This window comes from Xenopus laevis, chromosome 4L (genome assembly GCF_017654675.1).
Source record: "Xenopus laevis strain J_2021 chromosome 4L, Xenopus_laevis_v10.1, whole genome shotgun sequence".
NCBI classification, from domain to species: Eukaryota; Metazoa; Chordata; class Amphibia; order Anura; family Pipidae; genus Xenopus; species Xenopus laevis.
The window spans coordinates 77848071-77857645 of NC_054377.1; positions in this window are offsets into that span (position 1 = coordinate 77848071).

Below are 9575 nucleotides of genomic sequence, written 5' to 3' on the forward strand. Positions count from 1 at the left end.
GACCAAGTATGTCCTAGCACAAGACCCTATTTAATCTAGGTTCCAATCGGACCTGCCTGCTGGTCAGTTGGAAATCTCAGAGTACATATACATTAGAACACCATCTGGACAGTTTCTACTAGGCACTGCCAGTCAATGCAAAAGCACAAGGGGATAATCGTTATCACGGTCATCCAGAACAGCACCCATAATGATTAGGCTCTATGGCACAGCGGCTAATTGTATCAGGCTTTGTTTCTCTCAATGAAGATTTGTCGGAATACATGGATCGTCTTTTGTTGCCTATTGTCTTAGGTCTCCCAACCTATCTCAGGGACAGCATAGATTGTATCAATAAAAACCAAACTACAACATGGAATTCGTCATATTTATCGGCTGCTTTAGATGTGAGTTCAGTATACTTCTCCATTGATCACGATCGGGGGATATCAGCTATTCATTTTTGATTACAACACCTTTATTCTGAGACTCAGAATGAATTTTTAATGCAAGCATTAAATTACTTGCTTAATACAAATGACTTCATGTTTAAGGATTCCTTTCATCTCCAGAAGAGGGGAGAGGCGTGGTTTGTGCCCTCATATGCAAATCTCATCATGGGACTATGGGAGCAGATTTTTGTTTATGGTGAGAAAAATCCATTTTGTTAATTTATTATTAGTTATTTTCACTATATTGATGATTTGATTTTCATTTGGAATGGTAATGAGTCCTCACTTGGGGACTTCATCCGGTATTGTAATGATACCAATTGGGGCATCTCTTTCACCAGTGAGATTGATTCCCACGAAATGTCCTTTTTAGATATCAAATTCATTGTGAATGGTAATATTATCACCACCGACTTAAATCGGAAACCAATCTCACGTAACACTTTGCTTCATGCTGATAGTTGTCACCTTAGTACTGTTTTACGGGGTGTCATTGTAGGACAGTTTCTGCGACTACACAGGATATGCACCACATGGTATTCTTTCAATTCCCAGGCAATGTCTTTATGGAATCGCTTTGTGGAACGAGGATATACATTTAGAGATATCAAGACTGCTTATGATAGGGCAGTTGGGAACAGTCGTGATGATCTTTTGAGCGATAGCAAGATCCCAAAAACATGTGTTCAAAAGCTATGCAATCTACTCATTGGTTGGATACCAAGTGCTGTTATAGGTGTGGAGTATCCCGTTGTCGAGTGTGTAATTTTATGAAACCATCAAAAGATTTTACAGGTAATAATAATCTAGATACTATAAAATTAATTTTTATGCAAATTGTGGCACAAGTGGTGTCATCTATTTGGTAACTTGTGTTTGTGGACTTCAGTATATAGGCAAAACGATAAGACCGATTAGGAAGCGTATATCAGAACATCTTAATTGTGTATCCAGGCGAGATATGAGCTTGGCTGTGGCTAAACATTTGATTGAATATCATGAGAGTAAATTATGCATATCCTTCCAAATAATAGACAGGGTTGTATCCAGCATAAGGAAGGGAGATACGGAGTTGTCCCTTTTGAGAAGGGAAGCATTCTGGATTTTTAAATTGGATGCCGTTATGCCTAAGGGTCTAAACAGAGATTGTGAATTAAATTGTTTTGTAGAATAATAATATTTATGACCCATAAATGATTTCTATATAATTCAGTGGGTCTTGATTAAAACTAATTTATTTAGTCTTTAATTATACAATTTGCTGGCATTTGATCTCATCAAATTGATCAAGCAATGTTACATCATTTTGTGCAAATAAATCAACTATTTGTCTGCTAATTTATTTATTCTTATCTACACTTACCATTATAAATACATATTTACTTATTTTGATACATTGCCATTCATTTGTTTATATTTATTTATTTAATTATTTAAGTATTAATTAATTGTACTAATTATTTGGTTTGGTTTTGGTGAATTCATATTATGGTATTGCATTCCATTGTCTTTCATTGGTTTACTTTTATTCAATTATTTGACTATACTAGTACATACTGTAGATTATGCTAAATCAATTTGAATTCTTGCTTATGTATTGTGACTTTTTAATCAGGTGTATCATTGAATTGAATTTTATTGGTGTGGTTATTTAAATGTTTCACCTACAAGGGGTGCTTAAGCTTCTGATGAAGTGATAATGAGTCACGAAATGCGTTAAACTTATTCCCCTGCCCGCTTCACTTGTTGTATTTTAAATGGATCAATAAAGCTTCAACTATTTTATCAAAGTTTGGTTTCACTGTGATCGTGACCCGGCAAAGTGATCCTCATCGTGAAGTTCAAATGCAAAGTATCAGCTCGCAGTTGACCTTGGTAAATATTTTAACAATAATATTCTGTAGATTTGAGAAACTGATTAGCGAAAGCAACTTTGCTTTACCAAACCGTAAATATTGGTTACTCATTAATGTAGCCCAAAGAAAAGGCAATCATTTGCTGCATGCACCACAGAACAGCCATGTGGGGATGATGGATTTGCAGACTCCAAAGTAGCAGTTGCTCTTGAATGCAGCCTAAAGGAAATAACATGGACGAGTGTGCATAGAAGAGAGGGTTCTGTACAGGAATAAAACCGGAAAGGTTTGGGAAATCACCCACCCAGGACTTGTCCTCAGGACTCCATAAGCAAACAACAGGCGCTTTAGCAGCCACGCCACAGAGCCTAATCCTGCTAGGAGCAGTTCCGAAAGACCGTAATAACCGATTGTCCATTTGTGCCTCTGCATTGACTGGTAGTGTCTGAAGTCCAACTTCTGCCTAATAGAGTCAATACGAACCCGAGGTACGTCCCTAAAGGACGTCTCCTGATTGGCTGAGTGGTTAGGGCGCATGCCCCATGTCCAAAAGTTTGTGAGTTCAGTTCCCACCTCTGCTAAAAACTCTGGGCCAAAGCAGCTTCGGTTGGTTGTACTTAACCAACTCTGGAGAGAGATGATAAGGCAAGTGCCGGAAGTCCATTTTATGCCTTCCATTTGGCTGCCCCTTTTTCTTACAGGGGTTACCTTTCTAAGCTACCCAGGCATCTACTTCAGGCCATGGGTTCCCCATCTAGGTCTTACCTTTCCCTTACCTTGCTTTGCATCAACTTGGGTCCTTTTTCCCCATACAGAACACTTTTTGGGGTTTGTCTAGCATCAGCCTGAAGTTGACCTTGGCAAATTGCTTAATAAGGACAGTGATCTGTGCCAAGCTTTAAAAAGAAAAATATAGGATTTGACAAGCTGATTTGAAAAGGTCGGTTACTCGTTAATGTAGCCTGAGGAAAATGCAGCTTTGGCGCTTTAGCGAACCCTGCGTATCTGTCACTCGTTAATGTAGCCTGAGCTAAACCATATAGAGTATATGTTTATTATTCCTAAAGCAAATTCTTTTGTGGGTCAGATTTGGAGGTAGCTATACCCCCACACATATAACCCAACCTGGCTCATTAGGAACCAGAAGTTTACATAATACAGTATTGAGATACAGAGATTCGTACAGTAATTGAATGCTCTCTGGCAGTTATATTTCATGAAGGATTCCAAGTTAGCACCATAGATAAATTATAATGCACTGAATAAACTGTGTGACTACTATTGTGCAGTTTTAATAGTACAACAGTAAAATCCTTTATCTCTGTTTTATAGGGATAAACCCCCTGGCAACACTGGCAATTTTATCTGATCAGCATCTCTATCACATATTAGGGTTTACATCAAATGATGTTCAGTTTTGTATGCAGCTTGTTTGCTGCAATTAGATCAAGATACCTCATAACAAAATGCCTTTTTTTCCTAGGTCAGCACTTCTGTGGCAATAAAATATAATTCTTCAGTAAAGGGCATAACAGAAGAACTGTAATAATGCAGATGCAGAATGTTTTACACCATGCAACCAAGACAAGCCAAATATTACTTAACTTTATGAAGTAATAATATTTCAGATAGAAATGCAGATAAAGATATATAACAAATTGTGTATATATATATATATATATATATATATATATATATATATATATATATATATATATATATATATATATATATACACACATATATATATATATATATATATATATATATATATATATATATATATAGATATATATATATATATATACAGAGAGAGAGAGAGAGAGAGAGAGAGAGAGAGAGAGAGAGAGAGAGAGAGAGAGAGAGAGATTTGATTGCAAAGACCCGCACACCAAAGTTATTTTCTTCAAAATTAGTGATTTTATTCATGTACTAAATAAAATCACTAGTTTTGAAGAATGGTTTTAAAAATTAGTGGTGAGCACAACTTTCCCTTGTTTGTTATAGTTTATACAGGAGCAGTGGGCAGCTCCATATTGTAGCCCCCACCCTTCCCAACTATAGTCAGGTGATCCCACTGGTGTCTAATAAAAGGGCAACCAAGTTTGGGAGTTTTACTTTGAAAGCAGCAATTAAGTTGCAGGTAAAACTTAGTCCCTTTGTAAAATGTATAATGAAGCAATAGAATTCTTAATGGATCAGATGAAAATTGAGTTTAGGACTGACCAGATATGGGATGACTGACATAGTTGACCAGCTTAAATATATTGCAATATGTGGACACACAATCCCTGTTTTGTTTAAAGGGTAAGACATTTTTCAGTCGCTGTATGCACAAAATGTCTCAATTTCTTAAATATATTGATAAATGGGTTGAGTGCAGAGGACCTCTTGTATTTGTCTATATGTAAACTAACCCCCACCACCAAAGACGGGGGGCTGGGACTGCCAGACTTATACCTATACTACCTAGCCAGTCAACTACACTATGTCAAATGGGGGTTTACCCCAGACCAGTGATCCCCAACCAGTAGCATGTGAGCAACATGTTCTCCAACCCCTTTGATGTTGCTCCCAGTGGCCTCAAAGCAGGAGCTTATTTCTGAATTCCAGGCTTGGAGGCAATTTTTGTTGTATAAAACCAGGTGCACTGCCAAGCAGAGCCTCAATGTAGCTTGACAATCCACTTAGGACTACCAAATGGCCAATCACAGCAATTATTTGGCACCCCAAGAACATTTTTCATGCTTGTTGCTCACCAACCACTTTTACTTCTGAATGTTGCTCATGGGTTTAAAAGATCCCTGCCCCAGACCCTTACAACCCAAATACAAATCTCCAAGTACTGGCTATAGGATCATTAGAAGGTCTCCGGCACCTCCCGTATAGAACACCAGTTGATCATGGGAAATTACTATCTGTTATGGCTACCCCAAGAAAGGCCTGGAACCTAGCTCTCAAGCTATACCCCAACATTCTCCAAATTCTACCCCTAACGCACCCTTATGGACTCCTACCTTCCCCCCTTTCTATCAGGCACCTACAAGATGTATTAGATGGAACCACATTTGACTCAGGAACTATTACTACCTGTATTCTATACAAGACAGGTTAATCCAGTTTAAGTGGCTACAACAATTTTACCTCACCTCTATACAACTCTGATCAATGGGGCGCAATCCTCATTGCAGGAGCCACCTCAGGCAGTTCCTTTCATAGAATGCTGATTATTACATATCAGAAGTCCGCTTAGATTTACATTTTCCTTTATTGTTCAAAGTTTAATTTTTCAAGAAGCTGGAAGTTCCCCTTTTAAACAATATTTGGCTGGCCCCAGAATTTTACTAGCCCAGCTTGTAAAAATGACTCAATATTATTAATTAGGAACTAAATTAAGACAGATAGGAAGACTGGTATATTTTTCATGAAAACATAGCAACCTAAATAGATAAGTATAAAAACGAATATAATTGAAGCATGAACTCTTAATAGAAAGGAAGTAAATAGAACAAAGATCTCGATAGTGGAGTTAGCTGAAACAAGCTTTGTCATCCCACAGAAGGAAATCTACAATACACAGCCTGGTTGAGTCCTAGGAATAGTGACTAAATGGAGAATTTGAAAAAACATTATAAATAGTTGCATTTTCTTAAATCATGAAGAATTTTAGAACTGCCAGGCCGCTTACCCCTTTTTGAGCTGAAATGCAAAAAAAGACTCAAGGTCTTTCAGCTCTAAAACATACAGTAAGCAAAAGATTAAAAAGACCTACAGTATGACCATCCAGGAACTCAGGAACAATTCCCAGTAGTGCTGATGCATAATTTCCAACGTTACACAAAAATGGTCTGCACCTATTTCCTGATCTAGAATGGGATGACCTGTTAGATAGATTTTTGAAAAGGGGAGGTCTAGGTGCTTATGCCCCACACCCCTCACTGATCTCAACAGCAATTATAGATGCCAATGAAGGAGAATCCCCACTCACCATTCTGTGTCCATAGTTCGGGTGCAACACCCAAAACCCATATCTGAGGGGGTCTCAGACTTTCTCAAAATAAATAAGGTGTGCACACCGATCAGAGAGTTTTCATGGTTTAAGAAGAATTTTATTTCACATAGCAATCCAGATGCATTCTGTGTCCAAACGTGTCACGATTGCAATGTGAAATTAAATTTGTCTTAAACCATGAAAAAGGTGCCTGTATGGTGTGCACATCTCATTTCTTGAAGGATGGCAAGATGCCATTAAAATAATGTGATTTCAAAGATATTTTCATATTCTATTACATGTTGCCAAACAAGGCAATTCCAACATTATTACACAGTCACAGAAGAATTAAAAATCCTACAAAAAAATCTACTTGTGCTCATACATACAGTAGATAAAAGGAATATAGAACACTGGGATCTCTACAGTGAATCTTCCAGACAAACCCACATAACCCTCACATAATGTATTCTTGCCCTTCAAGCCACTTTAACTAGCGATGAAAAGATCATGTGTAATTTGACTCAAGAAACAAATTTATAACAGGAAAGAATGAAGATTAATCCAGGAACTGTGTGAGCTAATTTCAGCTCTGATCGTAGCAAATGATGGTGAACCACCTCAATGGGATATGAAGACTATTCATAAGATTGCTTATCTATACCTGGAATGTAATGCATTGGGAAATTGGTCTGCTTTTGCAAATGTAGATGGCCATGGTTAATGTACAATGTAGTCCATATTATACAAAATGTGATCTTCTTCTCCAGAGAATGTATACCCATTGCCTTATTATATTTTGTGTTGTCATGCTGTTTCTTTTATCGTAAGGATTGCCTGCTCAAATTGAAGCATGTTTCTTAATAAAATGCAATATATAGAACGCTTTATCTGCTGTCGTTCTAAGGTTTGAGAACTAATTGTAGTAAATATCTTGTTCTTACACAGCATGACAGGAATACAGTAACTATGTTAAGAGTTGATTTATCTTGCTTAATGGGATCTCATTTGAATAGTTTATGTTGATACGCAAAGCATATAATAATGATCTGACATTACAGCATTTTATTATATTCCTCATTCCAAAACATTTATAAAAATCAGCCTGATACTATTATAATCTGTTTTGCTTCAGATGGCTGACAGTATGGCTGAGAGCTTGTCCAAGCTGGGTCTCTGATGCACAGGGCTCTGTCAATGCTCCTCATTAGGATACACAATCATCTTTAATTCCAAGCTTAAGTTTTGAACATTCTGTACACCCACACACCCATATTAACATTTTATGGTCAATACAGTTAACCCTTTAAATGGCAATGGCATTAAACTTTTGTTGCTGGTAAAAAGACCTACCAGCAACAGTATTTTTTGACATGACAGGGAGTTTTGCAGTTTTTTTATTTCATTAAAGCAAATCATAATGTAGGGATTTGATTAATTTAGACACCCTCACATAATATTGGCAGGCAAATCCTCAGTATTATAGACACCTAAATGGGTCCTAATGGGGACCTGTGTCACTGCTCTGCTTATGTAAGCCTCTGTAGTTCTCACAGTGTACGCTAGATGGCACTGTGCTATAGTATAAAGGTCTAGGAAACATGGGGTCTGGGTCCATTACTTTAGTCCTTACCAAGCAGGCAGGAAGGGAATGGGTAGTGGAACCTAGGTGCATTGGCCCAAGTAAAGTGGATAACTATACTGATTAATAGATCACTCTAGGAGTGATAGATAAAGCCTAAAGAACCTCTGGTGCCCAATTCTTGTGCATTGGTGCACTGTTACAGTTGCACTAAACCCTGCCTCTACACCATTGTGAGGTCTTACTCCCTGAAGGAAAATGTCTCATCTGTGGCACAAATACATGAAACTAAGCTTATAATAGAGACGGTGCTACTCAATTTATTATAGCACTACAATGACAATGCATGTTTCAGAACAGCATGAGAGGAAACAGTAGCAGCATTTCCTGAATAACTATAAAAACGTTTTTTGCTGAATTGGTATTTCTTATTTCTCATCTAATGTTCTATGACCATCAAGCCCATCATCCCTACCTCATGTAAATGTAAAGAATAGAAGGATTTGTTTACAAAAGGACAGCAAAGCTAGTGCACAATATAAGGTGACCAGATTTTCAGAGTGAAATCTGGGGACATAGCGGAAAATGGCGGCGCACGTAGTGCACGGCGGCAATTTTTTTAGACCATGCCCACTGTGCAAGACACGCCCCCGCTAACCACGCCCATCTTACAAATACACCGTATGTCAATATATAAATGAACGCAGTGGCAATTCTGTGTATAATACCCCAGAACTCATAGTAGCTTGGCACAGAGATTATTTCATGTATAACTACCCCAGAACTCATAGTAAATTGGCACAGAGATTATTTCATGTATAACTACCCTCAGAACTCATAGTAAATTGGCACAGAGATTATTTCATGTATAACTACCCTCAGAACTCATAGTAAATTGGCACAGAGATTATTTCATGTATAACTACCCCAGAACTCATAGTAAATTGGCATAGAGATTATTTCATGTATAACTACCCCAGAACTCATAGTAAATTGGCATAGAGATTATTTCATGTATAACTACCCTCAGAACTCATAGTAAATTGGCACAGAGATTATTTCATGTATAACTACCACCAGAATTCATAGTAAACTCACACAGAGATTATAACTTTGATCCCTGCACTTCACGTGGAAACGGTGGAATTCTCTAATGCCAGCCAGCTTTGTGAGCAGTGCTGCTGCGCTGCTGTGTCTTGCCACATTCCTTTCCTCCGTCCGTAGCTGAAAGCAGTTCTGTGCAGCAGGAGGGGGCAGAGAGGAATTGAATTACACCACAGGAGACACGCAAGTGAAAATAATCATGCCTCAGTCCTTCGTCACAGCTTTCTCGGTGGTGGTGCTTCCGGATTGGCCAATTTGCATAGTGCAGTCTTCTGCTAGAAGGACCTGCAAAGCTGGCTGCCTGAATGCCTGGCGATCCAGGGATTTCACGGGGTCTTTTTTACCACACGGGGACGGCCAACGGGGACAATTTGCACGGGGACAGCAGCTCTGAAACGGGGCAGATCCCCGGCAAACGGGGACGAATGGTAACCTTAGCACAATATGCACCCAAGGGGTAACTGACACAGAGAAAAAATGTTCTGCACAGGGACCAAGTGCAAGTGTTATGTGAATTAGCTATAGTGGAACAATTTCCACTTGATAGAATCAATAAATGACTCCCAATGACTCTGGCACTATCAATCTTGCAGGATTATATTTAGACTAAA